This window comes from Dromaius novaehollandiae, chromosome 5, assembly GCF_036370855.1.
Source record: "Dromaius novaehollandiae isolate bDroNov1 chromosome 5, bDroNov1.hap1, whole genome shotgun sequence".
Taxonomy (NCBI): Eukaryota; Metazoa; Chordata; class Aves; order Casuariiformes; family Dromaiidae; genus Dromaius; species Dromaius novaehollandiae.
In genome coordinates this window covers 61912370-61926296 of record NC_088102.1, presented here as the reverse complement: position 1 = coordinate 61926296, position 13927 = coordinate 61912370, and the positions used below count along the sequence as shown (strand labels likewise).

General features: G+C 42.1%; 1 protein-coding gene across 5 annotated transcripts in view; it reads right to left on the bottom strand.

The window, feature by feature from the left end:
- DENND2B (DENN domain containing 2B) overlaps positions 1-13927 on the bottom strand; it is a 189086-nt gene that overhangs the window by 171325 nt on the left and 3834 nt on the right. The gene's annotated exons all lie outside the window — the stretch shown is intronic.

Sequence of the window (13927 nt, the reverse complement as noted above, 5' to 3'; positions counted from 1 at the left end):
TCTAAGAGAAATAGTAACTCCTCGGGCAGAAAGGCAAGAGTGTCAAGTCACTTCAGGTCTAGTACCTGATCTACATCTCATTTGAAAACTGTGATCTCTTGCAACCTCAGCTCCTTGCTGGGCTACTGACTGGCATCTTCTCCATCTAGGGGGGACAGATGCCATACACTGAATCACAGAACCAAACATGCTCTTGGGAGGTCTCCTACCCACACAGAGAGCCTTTCCCATTACTGTTTAGCCCATGAGAAACTCTTTAGCCAGGAAGTCTTAGAGGACCTTGCAAAAACTAGTTTCACATCACATGCCTTGCTTTGCCAAACCCACCACTCCTAATTCAAAGCCAGACTCCACACCGCTTCACAGCCTGCAGAAGAGTTTGCATTCTTTCTTAAACAAGGGTAAAATGCTACCAAACCGGGATTCTTTTTCACCCTTTTGCATTCAGCAGGGTAAAGAGTACTGTGAGATGCAGGGGGGGTGGGAATGTAGGCTTTCTTCACCAGTCTTTCAAACATGGTTTTAAAAAAGACTGGGATTCAGCCTGACTGTAAGGAAGAGCACCGTAGGCAGTCATCTACAGATTCCGTCCACGAGCAATCTCCTCATCACAGAACAATTCCCTGGGAACCGATTTCTACACAAACAGAGCAGAAACCCAAAGCATCAAAGTCTCTCATAACTGCACTCCCAAGTGAACAGCAAGTGGGCATCACTCAGTCTTAAAGCAGGATACATAACCCTGATCTTAAAAAGTATCAACTGTGGAAAAAACATACATTTGTCCCTGCTTTTCACATCATTTGGTATTGCTACTGAGCATCATACAGAACCTGGGTCAGGTTTCCAAATTGGAAACAGAAGCACTGAGAAGATCTAACTTCATTTGCACCTTCATTTTTTCATTCACTATCCTCTTCTAAGAAGCACAGTGTCACGCTGGTTGCCTGGATTTTAAGGCACTTGCATTTTGCAAAGGTTCCTCAAGTATTTATACAGCTCAAGGTTTAGACCTCTATTTCCCCTATTTTGAACAACACTCACTACAAAATGCAAAAGTCACATTTTTAGGAATGCTTTTTTCTGACTCAGAAAACAGATGGGGTTTCAGTCCCAAATATGCAATTGGCATTTGGCCTGGTGTAAAGACATGCCCAAATGGCCTAAGGAGTGAGCCGCTGCGGGGTCAGGGTTAGGGGGCAGGTCAGAAACTGCCTACATTGAGGAGATATTTCAGGAGTGATTCCCCCAGGCCAGAGAACAGCTCTGAGGAAGACAAGCAATAAAGCCAGGAGCACGTATGCCAAAACCACCCATGTACGGTCTCACAATGCACAAGCTGAGACCACTTTCAAAAATCTTTGCCCCTTTAGTATCTCGTCTGAGCAAGGAATTATCAGTCAGATAGGCCTCTTGTTTACACCATCTCCTGCTATCAGTTTCCAAAGAAAGGAGAGAGTTTGCGCAGAGCAGCAACAAATTTAGTTTGGTACAGAAAGAAACTTTTGGTAAATACAATAAAGTCTTGACACGAAAGATCAGCCCAGCTCAGCTCATGGTACAGGCTCTGTGGAAGAGGAATGTCTACATCAATGTAGACAAGGACCAGAGAAGTGACTGGGGGAGGAAGAGGGAGCAGCTCATGCAGTCAGCCTGCATCCCCTCCACAACAGAGGGGACAGGAGAGAAGCTGACTGCTGTGGTGCCTATCGTGAGTAAAAAGACACTGCAGAAACCAAAGCACAGCTGAGGAGGTAAACAAGGCTTCCTTCACCTGCTCATTCGCTTCCTTGTCTGTACTTTATCCACATAGGTTAAAATGATGGACTCAAGAGCAACTGTACAAAAATGTATTTTGCAAAGGCTGCAGCTAGTTTTGCTTCAGGGGACTGAAGTCGCTCTAGCAAGTGAAACAGGCTGCATACATACAGAATTAATAAACAATTCCTACAGAACCCAAGGGACTGAGAAAGAAATAATGTTATTTGAAAAGTCTTACAGAGAAAGCGTTACCTAAAAGCCAATTTAACCTTAGCCTGAAAACTTTAGAGCAGTGTATGTGCAAGAGAGACCTGTACACCATTTCCTATTAGGTAGCTGCCAAACAGACCTGTTACACATTTAATAAAGTAGTGAAATAAGGTATTCGCATAGTGTGTTTAACTATAAACATATTTGTACTATTTTCTTTAAATGAAAGTGCAACTGTGCTGAAAAAAAGGAAAGTCAGAACTTCTGCTGCATCACAGAAATACTTTAACAGCACCCTTGTGCAGCCCTGCATTAAGAGGCCTATAATGCCTATATGCTTTCAGATTATGGCAGGGGTGCCAACCTGGAAGTCAGTGAATTGTCAGGTGCCTTGGAGGGTCCAGCTACTCTGAGGGAGTAGTCTTGAATACTCTCTTCTGGGTCATGCATCATTGCTATTCCTTCCCTTCAGGGCTTCACCTCACATTTGGCTAAGGAGCACAGCTGCAGCTCCTTCCAGTGTCAACACCTTTTCTTTGCTTGGCAAGAGGTGTCAGTGCGGAACAAACATGAGGTACTGCCTTCTTAGGTTCAGAGTTCCCTGAATCACGTGCACTTTTCAGGCTCAGTCTCCTGATCACTGAAACTTAACAGTAAAACTACCATCAGCCTCCAGAGGGCTATTTCAGGCCATCACATCTTTTCCAGGTTAGGAAAGAAATGCAACAAAATGCAGAACACACATCGTAATAAACAGCTTAATACAAACATTCAGTAACTTTATGCTTCTTTAACGTGCAGATCTTCTTTAATGTGCAGATCTCAGGAACATCCAGAGACAGCAATTACCCTCTTTACAGAAACCCTTTACAGAAAACTGAGGCATCCTTTATAGAAACCAAGGTACAGGCAACGAAATGACTTCGGGAGGACCTCCTAGTGAGTCAACAACAAAGCAGTATGACATCAGACAATTGCATGCTAGTGTCTCTTTACCTGGGTTCATGTCTTTCTATAGACATTGTACTTGATAGTAGCTGCTTCTAAAAAAGAAATGAGTCTCTTCTGAGAAAAGATGAACAAGCTCATCTTTATGGGTAAGCTTTCCCAGAGCAGATAAAAATCAAAGGGATAAGAGTATAAAATCACTGAAATTACAGACTAAAACCATTTTATTCTGACTGAGTTTGAGATGAGAACAAAAGTAAAGCACCTATTCTCAGATAAAACTGTTTTAAGAAAGAAGTACTTTTCTGTTTCAATAGAGGTGTATACATGAATAAGTAACTAAGTAAATACCTTTAATGCAAAGAAAGCATTGAAACAATAAATTGCTGACTTTTGCTTGTAATGCTCAGCCTAATCATCATATTCCTAATGTGCAGATCCTGAGTTTCCTCCAAGAAGAATATGTAGATATTTTACTGTTAAACAATTACGCCAAAGCGACACTGAGGATATCTATGTCTAGTTCAAACTGACTTTAATGGAAAATGAGCATCTAATTCTCCTAAGTGACTTAGGAAATCTCAGCAGTGTTGTACAAAAAGCAAGCACTTTTTATGCTATTTATGAATCTGTTAGGGCTTTGTAGCAAGTGGGGAACCGATAATTAGACACAGGGAATTCTGAAGGCAGAAAGGATGTTTGTCTCCTCCACTCCCCAGCCAAAATGCAGTTTGGGAATAACTGAAACATCTGCTATGCTAACTCATGTATCAAAGCTAACCTCTGTTTACATTAAGAAAATGGGTTTTACAGCTAACTTGGTCAGCATACAGAAAATGCTGCTTGGAATATTTGTGAAATTATATCGCTAATTTACTATCTTTTGAATAATAATGACAAATATACTTTACATAAGAGGTAAACCTGGGCTACACATTAATGTACTTGAGTGCTTCTTTGCCTCTTGACACAGCCTTACAGCAAGGAAAAAATAGAAGTTACAGCATAACTGCTGACTTGTAACTGAAAAGGATGGTCTCAAAAATCAAACATACATAAATGCAGAACTCATGCCTTTCAAGAAAAAAATGGACTATTAATATGACTTCTCTCTATATATATATTAGTCCATTAACACAAATTTGACATTAAGGAGTTAAGAAAACACTGTATTACAAGCCTAAATTGTCCTGCTAGTCTCATTACTTAAGCACACAAATCTTGAAATTAAGTAACTTGACTTGAAATCTCTTTCTAGTCTAAAAAAGCCTTCTGAAGGACTGAGGAGCATCTCAAAAGCACTATTCTGGGTATTTAGAATTCGAGATGAGAGAAAATATTTTGCCTTATAAAATTGAGTCTGATTTTCCTAAGACTTAAAAATGAAAATGGAGTGAAAAAGTTTTATCTCAGTTTCCTGTACCTTTTCATCTGTATTGATACCTCCCTCATCTCCCGCAAGCATATTCTTTCATCCATTATCATTTTGTTAATGCTTTGAGTTTTACAAGGGAAAGATGTTACATTGCTGCAGAATCTCATCATCTTTCTGACACTTTAAATTAGGTATCTGAATTCAACTTCAGTTATTTCCGTCATTTGCTCTGCTCCAGAAACCACTAATCCTAATTTGTTTCAGGAGCCCTCACCATTCAGATTTTTAAAATCCACAGGATGAAGTCCAGAGATGAAACTAACATATTCCTGTTAGCCCCAGGTGTAGGATTCCTGCACCCAGCTTTTCAGAGGTTATGGAATTAAGTCCCTTTGTTAGGTATCAAGAAAAAAAATCTCATTTGTGTCAATGAGGCTTGGATCAAAAAGTCTCACACTGAACATCCAGCATTTAGGATCATCCAACATTTAGGCCTCTGAGAAAAAAAACTTCCTTCAAAAAAGATGACAGGTATTTGCCTTTTACCTTTTGGCCAACTAGGAAAGAAATGAAAAAGAGCTGGACTTGGAAACAATTTGAAAAGTCACAGCCAGGAGTAAAGTGCTAGGTGAGCAAGAGTTACATAGATGCTGCCTATTCACCTGGTCCAAATCACACTGCTTTGTGTGGTCTCCACCCCAGCTAACCTTCTGACTACATGTTTATCTGGGCTGGACAAGCAGACACAGCTGCCAACCTGTTCTGCTGCAAAGCATACAGGAAAGGGAAATGGAAGCTTTGGTCCAAGACAAAGCAGTAAGTTATCCAGAGCTGGATTCCTGCTGTTTTATCCATTATCCATGGGCTCATGAATATGCATGTTCCTCAAAATTCATTACATATTTTAATTTCTTACATGAATGCATCACTGAAGTTAAATATTCTGCTTCCAGAGCACACCTCCACCCTGGTAGTTCAGATACATGTCTACAGGGCAAAAAGCCCTGTAGAAGAATAGTCCATCACATCACTGTCTATCCACAGAAGTTCGGGGTCAACACTAGTATGCCAAAAACTACAGTCTGGTTCATCTCATACTTTCTGTGCCTTACTGTGCCCTCTGCTAAAAAGAATGGCAACAAATTGAACCATTTTCTTCAAAAGAGAAGTCAATTTCATCCAGGGCAAAAACTAAATTTACTCATCTTTCTTATAGCTTGTGCTATTATGCTAGGTGTTAACTTCTTCAGTATTTCTATTGGCAGAAAAAAACAGTGTACAATGATCCACCCAGCTGAAAAGAAGAGACAATCATTTCCCCTCAGCCTTATATCCTGATCCCTCCTAGGGTGCAGTTAATCCCATAGAGGTGGATGGATGAACAAACAACGACTTTTTCTCACAACATTTTAGCCTCCACTATTATTCCCACTCTGAAGCATGTGCTTGCCACTAAAAATCTCACAGCTCTCTTACTGTTTCATTTGGGAGACAACATCTTATTTCCACATTCATTAACATCCCCATTAGCTTCTCCAGGTGGGAGGTTAACTGTCTTGCACGGAGAGAACTCAACGATAAACAAAGCCAAAATTCAAGCTGACTCTTCATCAAATCTTATCTAATACTGGTTTTAGGGTGCAACACACAATCTGACATGTTTCTTGGCACTTCAGCAAATGCAAAATTGAACTTCAGAAAAAAACCGGCCTAGCACTTGTGATCTTGCTTGAAAATGCAAAAAAGGAGTAAAGTGAAAAAATTCAAACTATTTATTGAGTGCTCTACAGCTACCAGAGCTTTAACTTGGAGGGAGTTCCTGTGAGTCCACAGTAACCACAACACTTCCATGCAAAGCAACCATCTTTATAATGTTTTACACTGACCAGAAGCAGAGGCATATGTCACCAGCTGACTTCTTGCTGCTCAAATAGCTGCTATCAGAGAATATCTATGATGGACATGAAACAGTGATGCTCACAGGTGAATGGAGAAGTACCTCGCTGTTACCATTTATCCCTTTCGTAGATCCTAATGAACCACAAGCCAAAGTTAAAATGGGATCCACAAGAGCTACATCCTACATCCACACACAGCCCAGATATAGTGGCAGCACAACTAGAGGCTATGACACATACCGTTCTTCAAAGCCCAGCTGCTGGGTTTGGAGTGCTTTGAGAGGGAGGATCAAGAACGAAAAGGAGGGAGAAGAAAAAGAAAAGCCAAATAGAACAGAATGACAAATGTTTTCCTGGGAGTTAACAGCCAAGTTTCCCTGAAGCACAGGGGTTTAGATGAAGCATTACTGACATATAAAATGGCAAGAGTTTGAGGTGAGAGTATTTTCACTGCTGGGCCCTTTACTCTCTTGAATGCATTTATTCCACTGGGTTACCTGTGCTGCCCAAATTATGTAGCCACAGGAAATTAGGCCAGACCAACAAAGATTAGTCTGCAGCTCACTGTGGCACTGGATGAGAAGGTACCTCCACCACCCGGCAGTGGTATCTCCCTTTGCTCCCCAGGCCTGAGAAGCCTCACCTTCCCATGAAGAGGTCTTGAAAGAAAAACTGCTGGCTGCTCTACAACTATGGCAGCAAGAGCCTCTGGAGATCCCACTGCCAAGGTGCTGGTTCAGGGGATAGTAAAGTATTGAGCCAGTAGGAAACCTTTCAGCAGCAACCCCTGGCACTGGTGATGGGCAGAGTGAAGCACAACACCTGAGAGGATGAAATGAGGAAGGAGGGTTGGAAGATACCCTCAGGTCTGCCAATACCAAACCAAGACAATCACAGTTGTGTCACTAAAGCCCAGGAATGTCCATGGGTGTCATGCAGGCTTCCAAAGAGGACAGGTGCTGGAGTGGAGGCAATATAGTGCTCATAGTGCTTATCCTTGGCTTTCTTTGGGAGACCCCACACTTCACCTGGGCTGAAAGGGCCTGACACCTCTCTTCTTTACCAGGGCCAAACAGACAGAAAATGCTGTCAGTTCCAAGTGTGCTTCTCAGAAGAGCAAACTCAGACCCACGGGGCTTCAGGGGCTTTCACCAGGGCTGAAGATGACATCAGAAGGTCTAACATAGACAATACCAACCAAGGGCAAGCCATGGCAGCCCAGACCCAGTCTTCGCCTCCTTATTCAAACAGAAAACTCTGCCGAGCAAGGTCCTGATTTTTCCTTGTTCTAGGTGTAAAAGAACAGAAGTTGGAGCAGTGCTATCCCCAGCGCAGGGGGACAGAGGATGTAATCCAGCCCTTGCAAGGCAAGCAAAAACATTTTCAGGGAAGCAATCCAGGCTATTCAGAACAGTGAACAAACACCAAACAACTGCCAAACAGAATAAACTCACAGCAGTAAAGCGCTCTGTCTCAACAGGGCAGCAAAGAGGGACTGAAATAGCAGTGTGCGTTATGCTTGTTCTGAGTATAAAATGAGCGGCTCCTTTAGAGTTACTGCAAAGAACAAGAGAGTCCTCTGGTCTTACATGATAGGGCACAGGTACTTGCACAACGTGACTGCACTTATGGACACTTATCACTCCATAACAGTGTCTCTTATTTCCTAAGCATCAGGCTACAGAATAATGGCTGCCTTAACTGACCCTGGATAAGTCAGAGCAACTACCTTCTTTCTTTCAGTCTGTTTGGTGTGACTTGGGTTTAAGCATAAGCGTAGAGCAGAGCAAATTCCCGAAAATATTCACGTATGCAATCACTCCCTGCATGGAATATTTTCTAAATGTCACAATTAATTAATTCAGGATATTTACTCAGTTCTACAGGAGAAATAGTGATGGATATATCTGTAAAACACTAACACAGAAACACACACACAAACCTAAAGGTGCATGATTTGCACCCTCAAGTATTGAATGCTGTTTTAATAATTTTGTAGATTAAGTAATCATTTACATAAAGCCTACAGGAGGTTTCAGAAGATTTAAGCCCTTTCTCTTTCTGATCCCTTTCTGCCCTTCCCACTCTGATCTCACCTCTCTTTCAAGATATCCACTTCTTATTCAGTTTGGGTGGAATGAGGGATGTTTTGTCAAAGACTAAAGCTGACAAATGGAACATTATAGGCAGTAGAACACATATTGTGATGGGGAACTGCTGTCCAATTTGCTACTTAACAGGGAAATAATCAGATCCTGACATCATACAGAAGATTTGGGAGGCTTTTGCACTTTGCTGATCTGCCATATCTTCAAAATATTCCCAATTACAAAACTCATTTGAACAACACTGGCTAAAAGGATCTTGTAAGCCCAGAGCCAGGATTAAGAGATGAGACACTCTGGAAGCACCAAACATTATAATCTGTAGCACAGATGAGACAAGCATGTTCTCACATACACACATACACATACGCACAGTCAATACTCTCCATTTTTCTTTAGCGCACTTTGCCCATGCAGAAAACAGCATGACACCAGGCCAAATGTATTTCCTTTTTCGGTGACTTTGAGTGATAAGAGTTTCCACCAGGACACAGGATCAAAATCATTAGAACTTCTTATACATTCCACCCTTTCTTGCAAAAACTGTTTGTACTCCCTCAAAGAAGTAACAACGTTGGAAGAAAAAATGTCAAGAGACAGATCCATCTCTTGGCATGAAGTACTTCTTAGAACAACAAAAAGAGTCTGTGTCTGGAACACCTGCCTGCAGAATCCTGCTCCTTCCTGGGATCAACACCCTCACTGCAGAAAGGGTTGCAAGATCTTTCAGGGCCACTCTCCTAAAGTAGTTGGATCTCTGCACTAATACTTGCAATACCAGACCAAGCAGGGCACTTTGCACAATGCTATTCAATTACCATCTGTCTCCTGTGATTGTGACTGGATGCTCCATGAAGGCAACTAATGCTTTTTCTAGGGGAAAAAATGCAAACTATTAATTCAGTGTGATGACCCTGTCAAAATAATGAAATGAGGAACAGTATTAGAATGTTACAAAATGCGTGTTTTTAATAACATGGGAGTTAGGGAATAATGTTAAATGTTTCAACTCAAAGACCTAGTTTCCTGTGTTGGCACCAGCGCTAACACTGTATGTCCACACATCAAGCATTTTTACATCTTCATTTTAAAGAGAAATTAGGAGACAGACATATTTAAACTGAAATAACATCCTGTTTCTGTGTATACACGCACACACAGTGTTCATTTCTGACAAAAACTCACTGTGCTTTCAGTGTGTCCTTCAGGACTTTTCCATCTGCACAAACTCAGTGAAGTCTCAGCTATATTGCTGTGGCTGACAAGCTTTCATTAGAGGGATTTGACTCAAACATGCCTTCAAAGAATGGTGAAAGATGGTGTTAAAATGAACACCTACTTTTGTCCTATGCTCCTCAACCCTAACAAATGTATCTTCAAGATTAGAACCTTACAACAGAATGTATCAAAAAGCAGTGGCTGTGTGAATTAGCATTCATTTATCTGAGCAGTTCTAACTATCTGCATATATACTCCAGATATAAAGTAAAGTTAGATTATTTTAAACACTTTTTTGTGGGTTAAGCTAATGCAGTAGTCTTCAAAACGAAGGCAGGCTAAGGACACAGACATGGTTACAGAACACAGCTGAGGAGCAGTAGCTCTCACTGTAACTCAGTAACCTATATCTATAGTCTCAAGCTGTTTGCTACTAAACTATCACTTCAAATTTCAAATTCTGGTTAACAAAGCAACAGACCCACATAGAAAGGTCATTCCCATGCTATAGGGCAGTTTGGCCACAAAGTGTTAACTTAGCAGTTGATTCCTAACTCTACAGTTTGTAGTAAAATGGACTTTAGAAAGTTCAACTTCTAATGCAGAAGCAAACATTAAGGCTCAAACAGTCCCCATCAATTAAAAGTTTGCTAATAAAATCTGACAGCTGTTCAAAGCCTATATGAATGAAAACGGGACTTAAATCCAGTTCTTCATGTACAAACATCCCCATCATTCAAATCCCTCCTCAAACCTTATTTCTGTCCACCTAAAAAGTAAGGACCAGGAGGATGTTAACTACAGAGGGAGGAGGTCCTTCAGCAGAAGGCCGCAAAGGAGGCTGGCATTTCTGGAGTCTGTGCTGCACCTCCTAGGTGGGCAGGCCTTCTCTTCCATAGCATTTACCTTGACACATCTCCCTAGCATATGACATTCCTGCGTGAAAAAGCAGCATCATACAGCAAGAGATTTTGCAGAGTCAGATTAGGGGTAAGAGTGACAAGTACCAACTCTCAACGGACATTTATACACCTGAAAAATGCATTCAAAACCCTTCCCAAAAGGGGGAATTTCAGCTCTTGTAGGGTGTGACTCTACAAGGTCTGGCAAAGCCACTTAAAACCTCACCAAAGTTCAATATGACTATGAGTGTTTACAAGCACAAGGACTAGGCCAAATTGAGAATGTAAATATTTGGATTCAGTTCCCCAAACTTGCCTCTATCAACACTGCCAACTAAATCCCAAATGCAGACCAAAAAATATGAATAGCAACAGTTGCACACACTACAGCACAGAGACAAAACTAACAGACATGGCATTCAGCACTAAAAAAATGAAGTAATTTGTAATCTAAATGGAACTTATGTTAAACAAGACATTGATGAAGTTTGGACTGAAACTTGATTCAACTCAGCTATCATTTCGTACATTTTAAGAGTCTGATCAGTCCAGATTTAGATCCACTGTCCTGCAAGAAACTGGGTTAAATTAACCATATCCAGGTTAATCAAGACACCATAACTAGACAATGGATCTTACACACAGTAGTAATTTGGACCTAAACCACATTCTCTTAAGCCATCAGCTAAGCCACTAAAAGCAAGTGTCTCTATTTTCTAGGCAGAGGAGCTGAAGAAAATCTTCAGTGGATCCAAAGTAATTGAGTTATCTCAGTCCCCTATTCAAAATTGATTTAGGATCCCAAATTGACGTGGCTTCTAAAGCACCTATAGTTTTTTTGGAAAATTTTACCCCTGTTCTTTTAGCTCTGGATATGGAAGGCAGCCAGGGATCCATTCAAGGGAGTCATGACATCCCAGAAGTACTGATCCTGAGAGGTACATGGTATTCTCAGCTGCCAGTTCCCAGCCCCTCTCAGAAAGTGTTTTAGCTCCATATCCCCACTGCAGACATTCACTGGAGGGTTTCAAGAGAACTGTGCTCTTTATAGCAGGAGAGAATCAGAAAGTTAAGCATCTCACCAAGAGCAGGAGTTTTTTTGTATGTAAGAATTCAGGTCTACTCACCTCCCACCACTGTAAACTAACAAGAAGTCCAACGTCTCTCTCTTCAGCTGAGTGGGAAAGTACAGATCCTGTTCTTTAGCTTTATTCGGCTGTGGGAAACTTGGTTTTGTCCTACAGTTAAAAGCAGGCTCTTCAGCACACTTAACAGTGACCTCTTTAGAAGGGACTAGTATCATTTCTTTAAATGCCCCTACACTAAAAATAGTTCTGCTTCCTAAACATGAATATGTTTAGCAGTTCCAGGCATTCTGAGATCCTGCATACCACTTTTTTTTTTTCTTTTTCTTAACTGGCAACATTTATTTAACCAGCAATTAAAATAAGGAGGCCCAGCCGCCCCAGTGATTCTTCCCAGAGGGTCTTAGATGTTTATGAAACACAATGAAAACAATAAAGTGGATAAAATCATGCTATTCCATCAAGTCCTTGGCAAGACTTCCCAACCAAGAATAAATTGGCATAGTACATTACAGTCAACAGATTACACAATGGTTTACAGGGTCACCAATAATAAGGGGTCACACGCTCCTTAAAAAGCTACGGTATATGTTAAAAGTCACCTGCTTAAAGGGAAATTGCAGTGCTTGGTTGTGAGCCCCTTGGAGCAGATACCGGCAGCAGCAGCGTGCATACACAGGACAGCAAAGGACAGACAGTGCCTCTCCTTCCCAGTGCTATGAACTGCAGTGATTCTACTGAACAAGCTGGCTAGTGGAGTTTATCACCCTGAAGAAAGCAGAAGAAAGCCAAGCAAGGCAGGATTCCCTTATTTCTGCCTAGGACACAGAAAAACATGCTATACATTTTCAGAAGACTGACAGCATCCATGCCCCAGTGAGGCTTCACACCACCTACCCTATCATCCTTACCCAAGAAGCTGTGCTCCCCAACTTCTCCATACTTTGAGAGGCACCTGGTTCCATCACATAAGCAAGATGGCAGTTTGGTTTCAGTCTAACCACTCTTAATAGCACACAGATTATAGCTACGTTATAAAGGTGCCTAGCTATATACTTATGCAACTTTATCAAGTAATCATAATCATTTAAACATGCTGCAGTTTTCCTTTAAATAATTAATCTCAAAGCAAGATGAAAATGAATGGTCATAAATCTTATTTTCATCCCTCAACCTTCAAAAAGATTTCCACCACCCCACCTGCATAACCTGATCGTGAAAATGCAAGCTAGGTTTTGACATTCCTAAATATTCGTAGAACAGACTTGCTCTTATATCTGAGACAATCTTGAGAAATCTGATCTTAAATCTGAGATACTTCTACTCCTGCTTTGTGTTAACTTACTCTTTCAGAATACGGAATATTTTCACCTACTAACTATATATTAGCCACACGTAATCAAAACATTATCGAATCTTAAATGCAAGTCAATCTCTGGTTAATTCATCCTGTTTTCCTTTATCAGAAATCAGACTATGACTAACAGTTTCATCCTTTATTTTCCAATGTTTTGATCATTCTGAGTGTTTTATGCTGAATTACTCAGTATCTGGCCAAAGTTAAAACCTAAATTATTACAGAGTAAGACAGAAGAAAACCTACTCCCCAAAGTCAGTGCAACAGTAAAACAGGGGTGGAAAAAACATTACTATTAACATACTCTATCTAATTATGTTATGCATCTGGATTTGTTCAGCTTGACTACTATGATTCAAAGTACATTCGAGTGAAAATAAATGGAGTAAACATAAGGAGGTTCTCTAACATGCAGCCGCTACTCTTTGATTGCAGTGACCTACTGCTCCTTAGTAAAGCAAGCGCTTGGTACCAAGCCAAGAGCAGTACATCTGATTTTCCCACCAAGTGAACTGTTGAAGTGACTCCCTCAGCTCTTCAGCTAAATCTATCCTGGGATCCTAAAGTTTTCCGCTGGAGTCCAGGTGGCTCTTCTTTCCAATGTGCATGCAAATATTAGTCAGCTGGACAGACGACGTGAGTGGGCACAGAAAGATAAAAGAAGTGCTACAGCTCTGTTTGTCTCTCCTAGTCAAAGCCCCAAACCCGGAGGGCTGGCTCCCCAGCCCGGGTCAGCTAGCCCGGTCCCGCCGCGGCGGTCTCCTGGGCTCTGTCCCTCTGGGGTCCCTCCACCCGCTCCCCCACGGCACCAGAGGCCTCCCCCGAGGAACGGCGGTGCGGAGCGGCACACGGCTGCAGCCCGGGAGCTCCAGCCCCGCTCCCCCGCGCCCCATCTGCCCGGGCGGGAGGGCGGGCAGGCAGGGACCCGCCGCCGGGCCGCCGCGGCCCGGGCCGCCGGGAACTGACGCTGCCGGGCGCGCCCGGGGGCTCCCGCCGCGCCGCGCCGCAGCCGCAACGTCCCCGGCCCGCCCCGCTGCCGGGAGGCGGGCGGCGCGCGCGCGGCGGGCT